The sequence below is a fragment of the Pristiophorus japonicus genome, unplaced genomic scaffold (genome assembly GCF_044704955.1).
Source record: "Pristiophorus japonicus isolate sPriJap1 unplaced genomic scaffold, sPriJap1.hap1 HAP1_SCAFFOLD_71, whole genome shotgun sequence".
NCBI lineage: Eukaryota > Metazoa > Chordata > Chondrichthyes > Pristiophoridae > Pristiophorus > Pristiophorus japonicus.
This window is the reverse complement of record NW_027254624.1, coordinates 1,940,396-1,961,806: the sequence shown is the minus strand read 5'-3', so window position 1 is coordinate 1,961,806 and position 21,411 is coordinate 1,940,396. Positions and strand designations below refer to the sequence as shown.

Genomic DNA, 21,411 nt, shown 5'->3' with positions numbered 1-21,411 from the left:
AGAACAGAAAAGCACATTTATTGTGAAAGTTAAAAAGTAGGGAATGTATGTAAATATATGCATATATAAATATTGATACAGAAATTTATATAAACAAAGTCAGTCAGTCAGTCATGTCTTGTCTTGTCTTGATTTGATTTGTATTTGAAAATAAGGGGGAAGGAGCTCATCATGTCACACAGCCCAACCGCAAGCTCTCGCTAAAATCGCTATGTTTCTAACTTATATAATTTGCCTTCTTTCACATGTGGAATAGCAAAATCCCACAGCAGACTCTTCTCCTGTCAGTCAGTCCCTGAATGCGTGTTGAATCAAATCAGTGTGGCTTCAAGTTGCATGTAATGCATTTTTCCTCACATGACATGAAATGCACAGTAAGATCGCGCAGAACGTTTCCACGCACTCTCTCACTTACACAAACACACCAACAAACTAAAAATTCTGCACTCTCCAAAGGCAGTTTTTGAAATTTGAAATTTGAAATCCGGGACAGACAGCACATTCCTTTTAAACAGATAGATAATGATCCGATACTGATAGCACACCATTTTGGAGAGACAGAGAATGACCCCGGGCAGACCAGCACATCACCTTAAAAGGGATACAGAAACACAATGAACAAAAACAAAGCATTCTGTAAAACTCAGCAGGCCGTGAACATTCTGTGGATGAATTTCCCGGGCTCACGTTCAGTCAGATGATCATTCCGCTATTTTAAGAAAAATGTAAAGTTTACAGATTTTTCCTGGAAAATAGCGCCAGGAAAAATAGGCAGCGAGGAAGGACAAAAGGGAATGCCTGTGATACAGTGGAGCGTAGGAGTGATTGAATAATAAATGGCACAATGCAAAAAGGCAAAGTGAGTGGTAAGCGGGCAATAAAGTAACAAAGGATGGACCAGAGGAGGTGTTCGTGTGAACAGCAGAACCATTAGCAGACAATGGGAGCGGTGCTTATGATCCGATATGTTGAACCGAATGTTGAGGCCAGAACACTATAACCTGCCTGGAATGTAGGGTTTGAACGCCTTTTAATTAGACCAGGCAGCTTGGCCACCCCGGATCGATTTCCTGCACGGTTTAAATTCGGCAGCCAAGGGACGAAATCCAAAGCCAGCTTCTCACATCTTTTCAGCGCGAGAGAAACAGGACGCACTCATATTCAGGGCAGAGTCTGTTTCACGTTGAATTTGAGATTGACGTTGAATGTATTCTTATCCCTATGGAGGTGAGCTCATGCGTGCAGAAAGGAAGATACACTGATCAAGTATTTGCCGGAATCAAAACGGGGTTTATGTTGTCCAATGAGACGCAGAGCCGAGCACATCTGAGAAACATGAACTTTACTCAGTTCGGTGAGTTTCACTTTGCTCCTGGGAATCTCCAGGATTTTTGGACGCTGTGTGAACAACGGAGTGCAATCACACGTTTTAATTTGAAACAAGTCAGTTTTCTCACATGTCGACCGGCTGAGAAGTCGTTTTTTGACAAAAGGTTGGCAGGGCTCATCCGGGATTGGAACCCGTGACCTCTCGCATTTCAATTATTATAATCCCAAAGCGAGAATCATACCCCTAGACCAACGAGCCGCCGACAGTGAGGAACGTAGCTCTCAGTTTCTGACGTTAGTTTGCTATTCGGCCCATCGTGCCTGTGCTGACTCTCAGAGACCGATTTCATGAGTCCCCCTCTCCATCGTCCTGCTAATGTTTTCCCTTTGATGAAGTGATTATTTTTTCTGACATTACTTCACCAACGAGCTGCATCCTTTTCAGTAAAAGGTGAATTTGGCAATGAGTATAAATGTGATTGAATAAAAAAACTAGGGGAAAATGTTTAACACAATAACGACGAAGCTGGGGGCATACTGGATCAGCAGTCCATTGCTTCAACCTGTCAGTCACCTTGTCTCATATTGACTGCAAAGTCAGACATCCATCCCCTACTTTTTGCATTCAAACAGAAATAATATGCACGAAAATCTACTTCACCACTTGTTTTGCCCGTGCAACCAGATCGACAGTGATGAAAATGTGCCATTTGCTTCTTAAAGCACACAGCCTTCCTTTACTTCAGGTGAGTGACTGTCCGAGATGGTTGGTTTTGAGGCAGAATCAAAACAAAGAATATAAAATTTCACAAAGTGCGATAGCTGACCACTGCCGGACTCGAACCTGCAATCATCTGATAAGATCACAGTTACAATCGAAATCAGACACCTTATCCTTTAGGCCACGCGGCCGCTACCGTCGGTGCATAATTTGTTGTTTTTTATATTGAGAGCAAATTTGGGACAAGGGTTACATCAAGGAGTGGATATCGGAAAACATGAGCATATTTTGAGTAATGAACAGATGCGCTGCGATATGGATGTACACGGACACAGGCAAAGTCAATGTATCTTGAAACGCAACAGTTTAACAATTCGGTTATCACAGCTGATAATCACACTCCTTTTTAAATGTACAGGATGATCCGGATAATGAGAAAATACGTTTTAAAGGGGCAATTGATGAACCGGAACTGAAAACCATCCCGTTGAAACAGACACCGAATGATCCTGGACAGGAAGCACATCCCTCTTACACAGCTGTAGAATTGCCCTTCACGGACAGCAGTTCCCTTTCAGAAGAATAAATTGGAATTTCTATCATTCCTGAATGCAATTGTGTTGTGCGTGAATGAGCGCGGTTCTCATGAGCACGCGGGACTGGGACGGTTGTTGAAGCCACATTTAATAGACAAGCAGGAAAGAGGGAGGGAAATAAAACCAACCCAGACAAAAAGACAATTTAAAACATATATATATTTATTATAATAAGAAAATAAATACATTTACAATTTTATTGCAAAAAATTTAATTTGATTTGATTGAAATAAATAAATAATTGTTTCTTAATCTATATATTTTTGATTGAACGAAGTCTGTGCGACTGCATGAAATGCACTGGAAATCAGGGTGTGCAGTCAGTAAATTCCCAAACACAGTAAGCCCATGGTGTAAGACAAGCCACGAGGGAAGATGTGGGCAACAAAGGCCATCTTTTAAAGTCGCGAGTGCTTTTCTGCAGGATCAGACAGAAGCTGCGTGTGCTGTGAAAGCGGTCAAATGTAATAGAGCCAATGCAGGCAGAACAGAAAAGCACATTTATTGTGAAAGTTAAAAAGTAGGGAATGTATGTAAATATATGCATATATAAATATTGATACAGAAATTTATATAAACAAAGTCAGTCAGTCAGTCATGTCTTGTCTTGTCTTGATTTGATTTGTATTTGAAAATAAGGGGGAAGGAGCTCATCATGTCACACAGCCCATCCGCAAGCTCTCGCTAAAATCGCTATGTTTCTAACTTATATAATTTGCCTTCTTTCACATGTGGAATAGCAAAATCCCACAGCAGACTCTTCTCCTGTCAGTCAGTCCCTGAATGCGTGTAGAATCAAATCAGTGTGGCTTCAAGTTGCATGTAATGCATTTTTCCTCCCATGACATGAAATGCACAGTAAGATCGCGCAGAACGTTTCCACGCACTCTCTCACTTACACAAACACACCAACAAACTACAAATTCTGCACTCTCCAAAGGCAGATTTTGAAATTTGAAATTTGAAATCCGAGACAGACAGCACATTCCTTTTAAACAGATAGATAATAATCCGATACTGATAGCACACCATTTTGGAGAGACAGAGAATGACTCCGGGCAGACCAGCACATCACCTTAAAAGGGATACAGAAACACAATGAACAAAAACAAAGCATTCTGTAAAACTCAGCAGGCCGTGAACATTCTGTGGATGAATTTCCCGGGCTCACGTTCAGTCAGATGATCATTCCGATATTTTAAGAAAAATGTAAAGTTTACAGATTTTTCCTGGAAAATAGCGCCAGGAAAAATAGGCAGCGAGGAAGGACAAAAGGGAATGCCTGTGATACAGTGGAGCGTAGGAGTGATTGAATAATAAATGGCACAATGCAAAAAGGCAAAGTGAGTGGTAAGCGGGCAATAAAGTAACAAAGGATGGACCAGAGGAGGTGTTCGTGTGAACAGCAGAACCATTAGCAGACAATGGGAGCGGTGCTTATGATCCGATACGTTGAACCGAATGTTGAGGCCAGAACACTATAACCTGCCTGGAATCTAGGGTTTGAACGCCTTTTAATTAGACCAGGCAGCTTGGCCACCCTGGATCGATTTCCTGCACGGTTTAAATTCGGCAGCCAAGGGACTAAATCCAAAGCCAGCTTCTCACATCTTTTCAGCGCGAGAGAAACAGGACGCACTCATATTCAGGGCAGAGTCTGTTTCACGTTGAATTTGAGATTGACGTTGAATGTATGCTTATCCCTATGGAGGTGAGCTCATGCGTGCAGAAAGGAAGATACACTGATCAAGTATTTGCCGGAATCAAAACGGGGTTTATGTTGTCCAATGAAACGCAGAGCCGAGCACATCTGAGAAACATGAACTTTACTCAGTTCGGTGAGTTTCACTTTGCTCCTGGGAATCTCCAGGATTTTTGTACGCTGTGTGAACAACGGAGTGCAATCACACGTTTTAATTTGAAACATGTCAGTTTTCTCACATGTCGACCGGCTGAGAAGTCGTATTTTGACAAAAGGTTGGCAGGGCTCGTCCGGGATTTGAACCCGGGACCTCTCGCATTTCAATTATTATAATCCCAAAGCGAGAATCATACCCCTAGACCAACGAGCCGCCGACAGTGAGCAGCGTAGCTCTCAGTTTCTGATGTTAGTTTGCTATTCGGCCCATCGTGCCTGTGCTGACTCTCAGAGACCGATTTCATGAGTCCCCCTCTCCATCGTTCTGCTAATGTTTTCCCTTTGATGAAGTGATTATTTTTTGTGACATTACTTCATCAACGAGCTGCATCCTTTTCAGTAAAAGGTGAATTTGGCAATGAGGATAAATGTGATTGAATAAAAAAAGTAGGGGAAAATGTTTAACACAATAACGACGAAGCTGGGGGCATACTGGATCAGCAGTCCATTGCTTCAACCTGTCAGTCACCTTGTCTCCTATTGACTGCAAAGTCAGACATCCATCCCCTACTTTTTGCATTCAAACAGAAATAATATGCACGAAAATCAACTTCACCACTTGTTTTGCCCGTGCAACCAGATCGACAGTGATGAAAATGTGCCATTAGCTTCTTGAAGCACACAACCTTCCTTTACTTCAGGTGAGTGACTGTCCGAGATGGTTGGTTTTGAGGCAGAATCAAAACAAAGAATATAAAATTTCACAAAGAGCGATAGCTGACCACTGCCGGACTCGAACCTGCAATCATCTGATAAGATCACAGTTACAATCGAAATCAGACACCTTATCCTTTAGGCCACGCGGCCGCTACCGTCGGTGCATAATTTGTTGTTTTTTATATTGAGAGCAAATTTGGGACAAGGATTACATCAAGGAGTGGATATCGGAAAACATGAGCAAATTTTGAGTAATGAACAGATGCGCTGCGTTATGGATGTACGCGGACACAGGCAAAGTCAATGTATCTTGAAACACATCAGTTTAACAATTCGGTTATCACAGCTGATAATCACACTCCTTTTTAAATGTACAGGATGATCCGGATAATGAGAAAATACGTTTTAAAGGGGCAATTGATGAACCGGAACTGACAACCATCCCGTTGAAACAGACACCGAATGATCCTGGACAGGAAGCACATCCCTCTTACACAGCTGTAGAATTGCCCTTCACGGACAGCAGTTCCCTTTCAGAAGAATAAATTGGAATTTCTATCATTCCTGAATTTAATTGTGTTGTGCGTGAATGAGCGCGGTTCTCATGAGCACGCGGGACTGGGACGGTTGTTGAAGCCACATTTAATAGACAAGCAGGAAAGAGGGAGGGAAATATAACCAACCCAGACAAAAAGACAATTTAAAACATATATATATATTTATTATAATAAGAAAATAAATACATTTACAATTTTATTGCAAAAAATTGAATTTGATTTGATTGAAATAAATAAATAATTGTTTCTTAATCTATATATTTTTGATTGAACGAAGTCTGTGCGACTGCATGAAATGCACTGGAAATCAGGGTGTGCAGTCAGTAAATTCCAAAACACAGTAAGCCCATGGTGTAAGACAAGCCACGAAGGAAGATGTGGGAAACAAAGGCCATCTTTTAAAGTCGCGAGTGCTTTTCTGCAGGATCAGACAGAAGCTGCCTGTGCTGTGAAAGAGGTCAAATGTAATAGAGTCAATGCAGGCAGAACAGAAAAGCACATTTATTGTGAAAGTTAAAAAGTAGGGAATGTATGTAAATATATGCATATATAAATATTGATACAGAAATTTATATAAACAAAGTCAGTCAGTCAGTCATGTCTTGTCTTGTCTTGATTTGATTTGTATTTGAAAATAAGGGGGAATGAGCTCATGATGTCACACAGCCCATCCGCAAGCTCTCGCTAAAATCGCTATGTTTCTAACTTATATAATTTGCCTTCTTTCACATGTGGAATAGCAAAATCCCACAGCAGACTCTTCTCCTGTCAGTCAGTACCTGAATGAGTGTTGAATCAAATCAGTGTGGCTTCAAGTTGCATGTAATGCATTTTTCCTCACATGTCATGAAATGCACAGTAAGATCGCGCAGAACGTTTCCACGCACTCTCTCACTTACACAAACACACCAACAAACTAAAAATTCTGCACTCTCCAAAGGCAGTTTTTGAAATTTGAAATTTGAAATCCGAGACAGACAGCACATTCCTTTTAAACAGATAGATAATGATCCGATACTGATAGCACACCATTTTGGAGAGACAGAGAATGACCCCGGGCAGACCAGCACATCACCTTAAAAGGGATACAGAAACACAATGAACAAAAACAAAGCATTCTGTAAAACTCAGCAGGCCGTGAACATTCTGTGGATGAATTTCCCGGGCTCACGTTCAGTCAGATGATCATTCCGATATTTTAAGAAAAATGTAAAGTTTACAGATTTTTCCTGGAAAATAGCGCCTGGAAAAATAGGCAGCGAGGAAGGACCAAAGGGAATGCCTGTGATACAGTGAAGCGTAGGAGTGATTGAATAATAAATGGCACAATGCAAAAAGGCAAAGTGAGTGGTAAGCGGGCAATAAAGTAACAAAGGATGGAGCAGAGGAGGTGTTCGTGTGAACAGCAGAACCATTAGCAGACAATGGGAGCGGTGCTTATGATCCGATACGTTGAACCGAATGTTGAGGCCAGAACACTATAACCTGCCTGGAATGTAGGGTTTGAACGCCTTTTAATTAGACCAGGCAGCTTGGCCACCCCGGATCGATTTCCTGCACGGTTTAAATTCGGCAGCCAAGGGACTAAATCCAAAGCCAGCTTCTCACATCTTTTCAGCGCGAGAGAAACAGGACGCACTCATATTCAGGGCAGAGTCTGTTTCACGTTGAATTTGAGATTGACGTTGAAGGTATGCTTATCCCTATGGAGGTGAGCTCATGCGTGCAGAAAGGAAGATACACTGATCAAGTATTTGCCGGAATCAAAACGGGGTTTATGTTGTCCAATGAGACGCAGAGCCGAGCACATCTGAGAAACATGAACTTTACTCAGTTCGGTGAGTTTCACTTTGCTCCTGGGAATCTCCAGGATTTTTGTACACTGTGTGAACAACGGAGTGCAATCACACGTTTTAATTTGAAACATGTCAGTTTTCTCACATGTCGACCGGCTGAGAAGTCGTTTTTTGACAAAAGGTTGGCAGGGCTCGTCCGGGATTTGAACCCGGGACCTCTCGCATTTCAATTATTATAATCCCAAAGCGAGAATCATACCCCTAGACCAACGAGCCGCCGACAGTGAGGAGCGTAGCTCTCAGTTTCTGATGTTAGTTTGCTATTCGGCCCATCGTGCCTGTGCTGACTCTCAGAGACCGATTTCATGAGTCCCCCTCTCCATCGTTCTGCTAATGTTTTCCCTTTGATGAAGTGATTATTTTTTGTGACATTACTTCATCAACGAGCTGCATCCTTTTCAGTAAAAGGTGAATTTGGCAATGAGGATAAATGTGATTGAATAAAAAAACTAGGGGAAAATGTTTAACACAATAACGACGAAGCTGGGGGCATACTGGATCAGCAGTCCATTGCTTCAACCTGTCAGTCACCTTGTCTCCTATTGACTGCAAAGTCAGACATCCATCCCCTACTTTTTGCATTCAAACAGAAATAATATGCACGAAAATCTACTTCACCACTTGTTTTGCCCGTGCAACCAGATCGACAGTGATGAAAATGTGCCATTAGCTTCTTAAAGCACACAGCCTTCCTTTACTTCAGGTGAGTGACTGTCCGAGATGGTTGGTTTTGAGGCAGAATCAAAACAAAGAATATAAAATTTCACAAAGCGCGATAGCTGACCACTGCCGGACTCGAACCTGCAATCATCTGATAAGATCACAGTTACAATCGAAATCAGACACCTTATCCTTTAGGCCACGCGGCCGCTACCGTCGGTGCATAATTTGTTGTTTTTTATATTGAGAGCAAATTTGGGACAAGGGTTACATCAAGGAGTGGATATCGGAAAACATGAGCATATTTTGAGTAATGAACAGATGCGCTGCGATATGGATGTACACGGACACAGGCAAAGTCAATGTATCTTGAAACACAACAGTTTAACAATTCGGTTATCACAGCTGATAATCACACTCCTTTTTAAATGTACAGGATGATCCGGATAATGAGAAAATACGTTTTAAAGGGGCAATTGATGAACCGGAACTGACAACCATCCCGTTGAAACAGACACCGAATGATCCTGGACAGGAAGCACATCCCTCTTACACAGCTGTAGAATTGCCCTTCACGGACAGCAGTTCCCTTTCAGAAGAATAAATTGGAATTTCTATCATTCCTGAATGCAATTGTGTTGTGCGTGAATGAGCGCGGTTCTCATGAGCACGCGGGACTGGGAGGGTTGTTGAAGCCACAGGTGATGGACAAGCAGGAAAGACGGAGGGAAATAAAACCAACCCAGACAAAAAGACAATTTAAAACATATATATATTTATCATAATAAGAAAATAAATAAATTTACAATTTTATTGCAAAAAATTGAATTTGATTTGATTGAAATAAATAAATAATTGTTTCTTAATCTATATATTTTTGATTGAACGAAGTCTGTGCGACTGCATGAAATGCACTGGAAATCAGGGTGTGCAGTCAGTAAATTCCAAAACACAGTAAGCCCATGGTGTAAGACAAGCCACGAAGGAAGATGTGGGAAACAAAGGCCATCTTTTAAAGTCGCGAGTGCTTTTCTGCAGGATCAGACAGAAGCTGCCTGTGCTGTGAAAGAGGTCAAATGTAATAGAGTCAATGCAGGCAGAACAGAAAAGCACATTTATTGTGAAAGTTAAAAAGTAGGGAATGTATGTAAATATATGCATATATAAATATTGATACAGAAATTTATATAAACAAAGTCAGTCAGTCAGTCATGTCTTGTCTTGTCTTGATTTGATTTGTATTTGAAAATAAGGGGGAATGAGCTCATCATGTCACACAGCCCATCCGCAAGCTCTCGCTAAAATCGCTATGTTTCTAACTTATATAATTTGCCTTCTTTCACATGTGGAATAGCAAAATCCCACAGCAGACTCTTCTCCTGTCAGTCAGTACCTGAATGAGTGTTGAATCAAATCAGTGTGGCTTCAAGTTGCATGTAATGCATTTTTCCTCACATGTCATGAAATGCACAGTAAGATCGCGCAGAACGTTTCCACGCACTCTCTCACTTACACAAACACACCAACAAACTAAAAATTCTGCACTCTCCAAAGGCAGTTTTTGAAATTTGAAATTTGAAATCCGAGACAGACAGCACATTCCTTTTAAACAGATAGATAATGATCCGATACTGATAGCACACCATTTTGGAGAGACAGAGAATGACCCCGGGCAGACCAGCACATCACCTCAAAAGGGATACAGAAACACAATGAACAAAAACAAAGCATTCTGTAAAACTCAGCAGGCCGTGAACATTCTGTGGATGAATTTCCCGGGCTCACGTTCAGTCAGATGATCATTCCGATATTTTAAGAAAAATGTAAAGTTTACAGATTTTTCCTGGAAAATAGCGCCAGGAAAAATAGGCAGCGAGGAAGGACAAAAGGGAATGCCTGTGATACAGTGGAGCGTAGGAGTGATTGAATAATAAATGGCACAATGCAAAAAGGCAAAGTGAGTGGTAAGCGGGCAATAAAGTAACAAAGGATGGAGCAGAGGAGGTGTTCGTGTGAACAGCAGAACCATTAGCAGACAATGGGAGCGGTGCTTATGATCCGATACGTTGAACCGAATGTTGAGGCCAGAACACTATAACCTGCCTGGAATGTAGGGTTTGAACGCCTTTTAATTAGACCAGGCAGCTTGGCCACCCCGGATCGATTTCCTGCACGGTTTAAATTCGGCAGCCAAGGGACTAAATCCAAAGCCAGCTTCTCACATCTTTTCAGCGCGAGAGAAACAGGACGCACTCATATTCAGGGCAGAGTCTGTTTCACGTTGAATTTGAGATTGACGTTGAAGGTATGCTTATCCCTATGGAGGTGAGCTCATGCGTGCAGAAAGGAAGATACACTGATCAAGTATTTGCCGGAATCAAAACGGGGTTTATGTTGTCCAATGAGACGCAGAGCCGAGCACATCTGAGAAACATGAACTTTACTCAGTTCGGTGAGTTTCACTTTGCTCCTGGGAATCTCCAGGATTTTTGTACACTGTGTGAACAACGGAGTGCAATCACACGTTTTAATTTGAAACATGTCAGTTTTCTCACATGTCGACCGGCTGAGAAGTCGTTTTTTGACAAAAGGTTGGCAGGGCTCGTCCGGGATTTGAACCCGGGACCTCTCGCATTTCAATTATTATAATCCCAAAGCGAGAATCATACCCCTAGACCAACGAGCCGCCGACAGTGAGGAGCGTAGCTCTCAGTTTCTGATGTTAGTTTGCTATTCGGCCCATCGTGCCTGTGCTGACTCTCAGAGACCGATTTCATGAGTCCCCCTCTCCATCGTTCTGCTAATGTTTTCCCTTTGATGAAGTGATTATTTTTTGTGACATTACTTCATCAACGAGCTGCATCCTTTTCAGTAAAAGGTGAATTTGGCAATGAGGATAAATGTGATTGAATAAAAAAACTAGGGGAAAATGTTTAACACAATAACGACGAAGCTGGGGGCATACTGGATCAGCAGTCCATTGCTTCAACCTGTCAGTCACCTTGTCTCCTATTGACTGCAAAGTCAGACATCCATCCCCTACTTTTTGCATTCAAACAGAAATAATATGCACGAAAATCTACTTCACCACTTGTTTTGCCCGTGCAACCAGATCGACAGTGATGAAAATGTGCCATTAGCTTCTTAAAGCACACAGCCTTCCTTTACTTCAGGTGAGTGACTGTCCGAGATGGTTGGTTTTGAGGCAGAATCAAAACAAAGAATATAAAATTTCACAAAGCGCGATAGCTGACCACTGCCGGACTCGAACCTGCAATCATCTGATAAGATCACAGTTACAATCGAAATCAGACACCTTATCCTTTAGGCCACGCGGCCGCTACCGTCGGTGCATAATTTGTTGTTTTTTATATTGAGAGCAAATTTGGGACAAGGGTTACATCAAGGAGTGGATATCGGAAAACATGAGCATATTTTGAGTAATGAACAGATGCGCTGCGATATGGATGTACACGGACACAGGCAAAGTCAATGTATCTTGAAACACAACAGTTTAACAATTCGGTTATCACAGCTGATAATCACACTCCTTTTTAAATGTACAGGATGATCCGGATAATGAGAAAATACGTTTTAAAGGGGCAATTGATGAACCGGAACTGACAACCATCCCGTTGAAACAGACACCGAATGATCCTGGACAGGAAGCACATCCCTCTTACACAGCTGTAGAATTGCCCTTCACGGACAGCAGTTCCCTTTCAGAAGAATAAATTGGAATTTCTATCATTCCTGAATGCAATTGTGTTGTGCGTGAATGAGCGCGGTTCTCATGAGCACGCGGGACTGGGAGGGTTGTTGAAGCCACAGGTGATGGACAAGCAGGAAAGACGGAGGGAAATAAAACCAACCCAGACAAAAAGACAATTTAAAACATATATATATTTATCATAATAAGAAAATAAATAAATTTACAATTTTATTGCAAAAAATTGAATTTGATTTGATTGAAATAAATAAATAATTGTTTCTTAATCTATATATTTTTGATTGAACGAAGTCTGTGCGACTGCATGAAATGCACTGGAAATCAGGGTGTGCAGTCAGTAAATTCCAAAACACAGTAAGCCCATGGTGTAAGACAAGCCACGAAGGAAGATGTGGGAAACAAAGGCCATCTTTTAAAGTCGCGAGTGCTTTTCTGCAGGATCAGACAGAAGCTGCCTGTGCTGTGAAAGAGGTCAAATGTAATAGAGTCAATGCAGGCAGAACAGAAAAGCACATTTATTGTGAAAGTTAAAAAGTAGGGAATGTATGTAAATATATGCATATATAAATATTGATACAGAAATTTATATAAACAAAGTCAGTCAGTCAGTCATGTCTTGTCTTGTCTTGATTTGATTTGTATTTGAAAATAAGGGGGAATGAGCTCATCATGTCACACAGCCCATCCGCAAGCTCTCGCTAAAATCGCTATGTTTCTAACTTATATAATTTGCCTTCTTTCACATGTGGAATAGCAAAATCCCACAGCAGACTCTTCTCCTGTCAGTCAGTACCTGAATGAGTGTTGAATCAAATCAGTGTGGCTTCAAGTTGCATGTAATGCATTTTTCCTCACATGTCATGAAATGCACAGTAAGATCGCGCAGAACGTTTCCACGCACTCTCTCACTTACACAAACACACCAACAAACTAAAAATTCTGCACTCTCCAAAGGCAGTTTTTGAAATTTGAAATTTGAAATCCGAGACAGACAGCACATTCCTTTTAAACAGATAGATAATGATCCGATACTGATAGCACACCATTTTGGAGAGACAGAGAATGACCCCGGGCAGACCAGCACATCACCTTAAAAGGGATACAGAAACACAATGAACAAAAACAAAGCATTCTGTAAAACTCAGCAGGCCGTGAACATTCTGTGGATGAATTTCCCGGGCTCACGTTCAGTCAGATGATCATTCCGATATTTTAAGAAAAATGTAAAGTTTACAGATTTTTCCTGGAAAATAGCGCCAGGAAAAATAGGCAGCGAGGAAGGACAAAAGGGAATGCCTGTGATACAGTGGAGCGTAGGAGTGATTGAATAATAAATGGCACAATGCAAAAAGGCAAAGTGAGTGGTAAGCGGGCAATAAAGTAACAAAGGATGGAGCAGAGGAGGTGTTCGTGTGAACAGCAGAACCATTAGCAGACAATGGGAGCGGTGCTTATGATCCGATACGTTGAACCGAATGTTGAGGCCAGAACACTATAACCTGCCTGGAATGTAGGGTTTGAACGCCTTTTAATTAGACCAGGCAGCTTGGCCACCCCGGATCGATTTCCTGCACGGTTTAAATTCGGCAGCCAAGGGACTAAATCCAAAGCCAGCTTCTCACATCTTTTCAGCGCGAGAGAAACAGGACGCACTCATATTCAGGGCAGAGTCTGTTTCACGTTGAATTTGAGATTGACGTTGAAGGTATGCTTATCCCTATGGAGGTGAGCTCATGCGTGCAGAAAGGAAGATACACTGATCAAGTATTTGCCGGAATCAAAACGGGGTTTATGTTGTCCAATGAGACGCAGAGCCGAGCACATCTGAGAAACATGAACTTTACTCAGTTCGGTGAGTTTCACTTTGCTCCTGGGAATCTCCAGGATTTTTGTACACTGTGTGAACAACGGAGTGCAATCACACGTTTTAATTTGAAACATGTCAGTTTTCTCACATGTCGACCGGCTGAGAAGTCGTTTTTTGACAAAAGGTTGGCAGGGCTCGTCCGGGATTTGAACCCGGGACCTCTCGCATTTCAATTATTATAATCCCAAAGCGAGAATCATACCCCTAGACCAACGAGCCGCCGACAGTGAGGAGCGTAGCTCTCAGTTTCTGATGTTAGTTTGCTATTCGGCCCATCGTGCCTGTGCTGACTCTCAGAGACCGATTTCATGAGTCCCCCTCTCCATCGTTCTGCTAATGTTTTCCCTTTGATGAAGTGATTATTTTTTGTGACATTACTTCATCAACGAGCTGCATCCTTTTCAGTAAAAGGTGAATTTGGCAATGAGGATAAATGTGATTGAATAAAAAAACTAGGGGAAAATGTTTAACACAATAACGACGAAGCTGGGGGCATACTGGATCAGCAGTCCATTGCTTCAACCTGTCAGTCACCTTGTCTCCTATTGACTGCAAAGTCAGACATCCATCCCCTACTTTTTGCATTCAAACAGAAATAATATGCACGAAAATCTACTTCACCACTTGTTTTGCCCGTGCAACCAGATCGACAGTGATGAAAATGTGCCATTAGCTTCTTAAAGCACACAGCCTTCCTTTACTTCAGGTGAGTGACTGTCCGAGATGGTTGGTTTTGAGGCAGAATCAAAACAAAGAATATAAAATTTCACAAAGCGCGATAGCTGACCACTGCCGGACTCGAACCTGCAATCATCTGATAAGATCACAGTTACAATCGAAATCAGACACCTTATCCTTTAGGCCACGCGGCCGCTACCGTCGGTGCATAATTTGTTGTTTTTTATATTGAGAGCAAATTTGGGACAAGGATTACATCAAGGAGTGGATATCGGAAAACATGAGCAAATTTTGAGTAATGAACAGATGCGCTGCGATATGGATGTACACGGACACAGGCAAAGTCAATGTATCTTGAAACACAACAGTTTAACAATTCGGTTATCACAGCTGATAATCACACTCCTTTTTAAATGTACAGGATGATCCGGATAATGAGAAAATACGTTTTAAAGGGGCAATTGATGAACCGGAACTGACAACCATCCCGTTGAAACAGACACCGAATGATCCTGGACAGGAAGCACATCCCTCTTACACAGCTGTAGAATTGCCCTTCACGGACAGCAGTTCCCTTTCAGAAGAATAAATTGGAATTTCTATCATTCCTGAATGCAATTGTGTTGTGCGTGAATGAGCGCGGTTCTCATGAGCACGCGGGACTGGGAGGTTGTTGAAGCCACAGGTGATAGACAAGCAGGAAAGAGGGAGGGAAATAAAACCAACCCAGACAAAAAGACAATTTAAAACATATATATATTTATTATAATAAGAAAATAAATAAATTTACAATTTTATTGCAAAAAATTGAATTTGATTTGATTGAAATAAATAAATAATTGTTTCTTAATCTATATATTTTTGATTGAACGAAGTCTGTGCGACTGCATGAAATGCACTGGAATTCAGGGTGTGCAGTCAGTAAATTCCCAAACACAGTAAGCCCATGGTGTAAGACAAGCCACGAGGGAAGATGTGGGCAACAAAGGCCATCTTTTAAAGTCGCGAGTGCTTTTCTGCACGATCAGACAGAAGCTGCGTGTGCTGTGAAAGCGGTCAAATGTAATAGAGCCAATGCAGGCAGAACAGAAAAGCACATTTATTGTGAAAGTTAAAAAGTAGGGAATGTATGTAAATATATGCATATATAAATATTGTTACAGAAATTTATATAAACAAAGTCAGTCAGTCAGTCATGTCTTGTCTTGATTTGATTTGTATTTGAAAATAAGGGGGAAGGAGCTCATCATGTCACACAGCCCATCCGCAAGCTCTCGCTAAAATCGCTATGTTTCTAACTTATATAATTTGCCTTCTTTCACATGTGGAATAGCAAAATCCCACAGCAGACTCTTCTCCTGTCAGTCAGTCCCTGAATGCGTGTTGAATCAAATCAGTGTGGCTTCAAGTTGCATGTAATGCATTTTTCCTCACATGACATGAAATGCACAGTAAGATCGCGCAGAACGTTTCCACGCACTCTCTCACTTACACAAACACACCAACAAACTAAAAATTCTGCACTCTCCAAAGGCAGTTTTTGAAATTTGAAATTTGAAATCCGGGACAGACAGCAGATTCCTTTTAAACAGATAGATAATGATCCGATACTGATAGCACACCATTTTGGAGAGACAGAGAATGACCCCGGGCAGACCAGCACATCACCTTAAAAGGGATACAGAAACACAATGAACAAAAACAAAGCATTCTGTAAAACTCAGCAGGCCGTGAACATTCTGTGGATGAATTTCCCGGACTCACGTTCAGTCAGATGATCATTCCGATATTTTAAGAAAAATGTAAAAGTTTACAGATTTTTCCTGGAAAATAGCGCCTGGAAAAATAGGCAGCGAGGAAGGACAAAAGGGAATGCCTGTGATACAGTGGAGCGTAGGAGTGATTGAATAATAAATGGCACAATGCAAAAAGGCAAAGTGAGTGGTAAGCGGGCAATAAAGTAACAAAGGATGGACCAGAGGAGGTGTTAGTGTGAACAGCAGAACCATTAGCAGACAATGGGAGCGGAGCTTATGATCCGATACGTTGAACCGAATGTTGAGGCCAGAACACTATAACCTGCCTGGAATGTTGGGTTTGAACGCCTTTTAATTGACCAGGCAGCTTGGCCACCCCGGATTGATTTCCTGCACGGTTTAAATTCGGCAGCCAATGGACTAAATCCAAAGCCAGCTTCTCACATCTTTTCAGCGCGAGAGAAACAGGACGCACTCATATTCAGGGCAGAGTCTGTTTCACGTTGAATTTGAGATTGACGTTGAATGTATGCTTATCCCTATGGAGGTGAGCTCATGCGTGCAGAAAGGAAGATACACTGATCAAGTATTTGCCGGAATTAAAACGGCGTTTATGTTGTCCAATGAGACGCAGAGCCGAGCACATCTGAGAAACATGAACTTTACTCAGTTCGGTGAGTTTCACTTTGCTCCTGGGAATCTCCAGGATTTTTGGACGATGTGTGAACAACGGAGTGCAATCACACGTTTTAATTTGAAACATGTCAGTTTTCTCACATGTCGACCGGCTGAGAAGTCGTTTTTTGACAAAAGGTTGGCAGGGCTCGTCCGGGATTTGAATCCGGGATCTCTCGCATTTCAATTATTATAATCCCAAAGCGAGAATCATACCCCTAGACCAACGAGCCGCCGACAGTGAGGAGCGTAGCTCTCAGTTTCTGACGTTAGTTTGCTATTCGGCCCATCGTGCCTGTGCTGACTCTCAGAGACCGATTTCATGAGTCCCCCTCTCCATCGTTCTGCTAATGTTTTCACTTTGATGAAGTGATTATTTTTTGTGACATTACTTCATCAACGAGCTGCATCCTTTTCAGTAAAAGGTGAATTTGGCAATGAGGATAAATGTGATTGAATAAAAAAACTAGGGGAAAATGTTTAACACAATAACGACGAAGCTGGGGGCATACTGGATCAGCAGTCCATTGCTTCAACCTGTCAGTCACCTTGTCTCCTATTGACTGCAAAGTCAGACATCCATCCCCTACTTTTTGCATTCAAACAGAAATAATATGCACGAAAATCTACTTCACCAGTTGTTTTGCCCGTGCAACCAGATCGACAGTGATGAAAATGTGCCATTAGCTTCTTAAAGCACACAGCCTTCCTTCACTTCAGGTGAGTGACTGTCCGAGATGGTTGGTTTTGAGGCAGAATCAAAACAAAGAATATAAAATTTCACAAAGCGCGATAGCTGACCACTGCCGGACTCGAACCTGCAATCATCTGATAAGATCACAGTTACAATCGAAATCAGAAACCTTATCCTTTAGGCCACGCGGTCGCTACCGTCGGTGCATAATTTGTTGTTTTTTATATTGAGAGCAAATTTGGGACAAGGGTTACATCAAGGAGTGGATATCGGAAAACATGAGCATATTTTGAGTAATGAACAGATGCGCTGCGATATGGATGTACACGGACACAGGCAAAGTCAATGTATCTTGAAACACAACAGTTTAACAATTCGGTTATCACAGCTGATAATCACACTCCTTTTTAAATGTACAGGATGATCCGGATAATGAGAAAATACGTTTTAAAGGGGCAATTGATGAACCGGAACTGACAACCATCCCGTTGAAACAGACACCGAATGATCCTGGACAGGAAGCACATCCCTCTTACACAGCTGTAGAATTGCCCTTCACGGACAGCAGTTCCCTTTCAGAAGAATAAATTGGAATTTCTATCATTCCTGAATGCAATTGTGTTGTGCGTGAATGAGCGCGGTTCTCATGAGCACGCGGGACTGGGACGGTTGTTGAAGCCACAGGTGATAGACAAGCAGGAAAGAGGGAGGGAAATAAAACCAACCCAGACAAAAAGACAATTTAAAACATATATATATTTATCATAATAAGAAAATAAATAAATTTACAATTTTATTGCAAAAAATTTAATTTGATTTGATTGAAATAAATAAATAATTATTTCTTAATCTATATATTTTTGATTGAACGAAGTCTGTGCGACTGCATGAAATACACTGGAAATCAGCGTGTGCAGTCAGTAAATTCCCAAACACAGTAAGCCCATGGTGTAAGACAAGCCACGAGGGAAGATGTGGGAAACAAAGGCCATCTTTTAAAGTCGCGAGTGCTTTTCTGCAGGATCAGACAGAAGCTGCGTGTGCTGTGAAAGAGGTCAAATGTAATAGAGCCAATGCAGGCAGAACAGAAAAGCACATTTATTGTGAAAGTTAAAAAGTAGGGAATGTATGTAAATATATGCATATATAAATATTGATACAGAAATTTATATAAACAAAGTCAGTCAGTCAGTCATGTCTTGTCTTGTCTTGATTTGATTTGTATTTGAAAATAAGGGGGAATGAGCTCATCATGTCACACAGCCCATCCGCAAGCTCTCGCTAAAATCGCTATGTTTCTAACTTATATAATTTGCCTTCTTTCACATGTGGAATAGCAAAATCCCACAGCAGACTCTTCTCCTGTCAGTCAGTCCCTGAATGCGTGTTGAATCAAATCAGTGTGGCTTCAAGTTGCATGTAATGCATTTTTCCTCACATGACATGAAATGCACAGTCAGATCGCGCAGAACGTTTCCACGCACTCTCTCACTTACACAAACACACCAACAAACTAAAAATTCTGCACTCTCCAAAGGCAGTTTTTGAAATTTGAAATTTGAAATCCGGGACAGACAGCACATTCCTTTTAAACAGATAGATAATGATCCGATACTGATAGCACACCATTTTGGAGAGACAGAGAATGACCCCGGGCAGACCAGCACATCACCTTAAAAGGGATACAGAAACACAATGAACAAAAACAAAGCATTCTGTAAAACTCAGCAGGCCGTGAACATTCTGTGGATGAATTTCCCGGGCTCACGTTCAGTCAGATGATCATTCCGATATTTTAAGAAAAATGTAAAAGTTTACAGATTTTTCCTGGAAAATAGCGCCTGGAAAAATAGGCAGCGAGGAAGGACAAAAGGGAATGCCTGTGATACAGTGGAGCGTAGGAGTAATTGAATAATAAATGGCACAATGCCAAAAGGCAAAGTGAGTGGTAAGCGGGCAATAAAGTAACAAAGGATGGACCAGAGGAGGTGTTAGTGTGAACAGCAGAACCATTAGGAGACAATGGGAGCGGTGCTTATGATCCGATACGTTGAACCGAATGTTGAGGCCAGAACACTATAACCTGCCTGGAATCTAGGGTTTGAACGCCTTTTAATTAGACCAGGCAGCTTGGCCACCCCGGATCGATTTCCTGCACGGTTTAAATTCGGCAGCCAAGGGACTAAATCCAAAGCCAGCTTCTCACATCTTTTCAGCGCGAGAGAAACAGGACGCACTCATATTCAGGGCAGAGTCTGTTTCACGTTGAATTTGAGATTGACGTTGAATGTATGCTTATCCCTATGGAGGTGAGCTCATGCGTGCAGAAAGGAAGATACACTGATCAAGTATTTGCCGGAATCAAAACGGCGTTTATGTTGTCCAATGAGACGCAGAGCCGAGCACATCTGAGAAACATGAACTTTACTCAGTTCGGTGAGTTTCACTTTGCTCCTGGGAATCTCCAGGATTTTTGGACGCTGTGTGAACAACGGAGTGCAATCACACGTTTTAATTTGAAACATGTCAGTTTTCTCACATGTCGACCGGCTGAGAAGTCGTTTTTTGACAAAAGATTGGCAGGGCTCGTCCGGGATTTGAACCCGGGACCTCTCGCATTTCAATTATTATAATCCCAAAGCGAGAATCATACCGCTAGACCAACGAGCCGCCGACAGTGAGGAGCGTAGCTCTCAGTTTCTGATGTTAGTTTGCTATTCGGCCCATCGTGCCTGTGCTGACTCTCAGAGACCGATTTCATGAGTCCCCCTCTCCATCGTTCTGCTAATGTTTTCCCTTTGATGAAGTGATTATTTTTTGTGACATTACTTCATCAACGAGCTGCATCCTTTTCAGTAAAAGGTGAATTTGGCAATGAGGATAAATGTGATTGAATAAAAAAACTAGGGGAAAATGTTTAACACAATAACGACGAAGCTGGGGGCATACTGGATCAGCAGTCCATTGCTTCAACCTGTCAGTCACCTTGTCTCCTATTGACTGCAAAGTCAGACATCCATCCCCTACTTTTTGCATTCAAACAGAAATAATATGCACGAAAATCTACTTCACCACTTGTTTTGCCCGTGCAACCAGATCGACAGTGATGAAAATGTGCCATTAGCTTCTTAAAGCACACAGCCTTCCTTTACTTCAGGTGAGTGACTGTCCGAGATGGTTGGTTTTGAGGCAGAATCAAAACAAAGAATATAAAATTTCACAAAGCGCGATAGCTGACCACTGCCGGACTCGAACCTGCAATCATCTGATAAGATCACAGTTACAATCGAAATCAGACACCTTATCCTTTAGGCCACGCGGCCGCTACCGTCGGTGCATAATTTGTTGTTTTTTATATTGAGAGCAAATTTGGGACAAGGATTACATCAAGGAGTGGATATCGGAAAACATGAGCAAATTTTGAGTAATGAACAGATGCGCTGCGATATGGATGTACACGGACACAGGCAAAGTCAATGTATCTTGAAACACAACAGTTTAACAATTCGGTTATCACAGCTGATAATCACACTCCTTTTTAAATGTACAGGATGATCCGGATAATGAGAAAATACGTTTTAAAGGGGCAATTGATGAACCGGAACTGACAACCATCCCGTTGAAACAGACACCGAATGATCCTGGACAGGAAGCACATCCCTCTTACACAGCTGTAGAATTGCCCTTCACGGACAGCAGTTCCCTTTCAGAAGAAT

General features: G+C 41.8%; 5 non-coding genes across 5 annotated transcripts; all 5 read right to left on the bottom strand.

Annotated features, from left to right (window-relative positions):
- Positions 1-4,630: 4,630 nt before the first annotated feature.
- Positions 4,631-4,718, bottom strand: trnap-ugg (transfer RNA proline (anticodon UGG)). Its single transcript is given in 2 exon segments — positions 4,631-4,666; positions 4,683-4,718. It is a non-coding gene; the product is annotated as a tRNA-Pro (tRNA).
- Positions 4,719-7,762: 3,044 nt separating this feature from the next.
- Positions 7,763-7,850, bottom strand: trnap-ugg (transfer RNA proline (anticodon UGG)). Its single transcript is given in 2 exon segments — positions 7,763-7,798; positions 7,815-7,850. It is a non-coding gene; the product is annotated as a tRNA-Pro (tRNA).
- Positions 7,851-10,892: 3,042 nt separating this feature from the next.
- On the bottom strand, positions 10,893-10,980 carry trnap-ugg (transfer RNA proline (anticodon UGG)). The gene is given in 2 exon segments: positions 10,893-10,928; positions 10,945-10,980. It is a non-coding gene; the product is annotated as a tRNA-Pro (tRNA).
- A 3,042-nt stretch (positions 10,981-14,022) lies between these two features.
- Positions 14,023-14,110, bottom strand: trnap-ugg (transfer RNA proline (anticodon UGG)). Its single transcript is given in 2 exon segments — positions 14,023-14,058; positions 14,075-14,110. It is a non-coding gene; the product is annotated as a tRNA-Pro (tRNA).
- A 6,167-nt stretch (positions 14,111-20,277) lies between these two features.
- trnap-ugg (transfer RNA proline (anticodon UGG)) lies at positions 20,278-20,365 on the bottom strand. The gene is given in 2 exon segments: positions 20,278-20,313; positions 20,330-20,365. It is a non-coding gene; the product is annotated as a tRNA-Pro (tRNA).
- Positions 20,366-21,411: the final 1,046 nt, after the last annotated feature.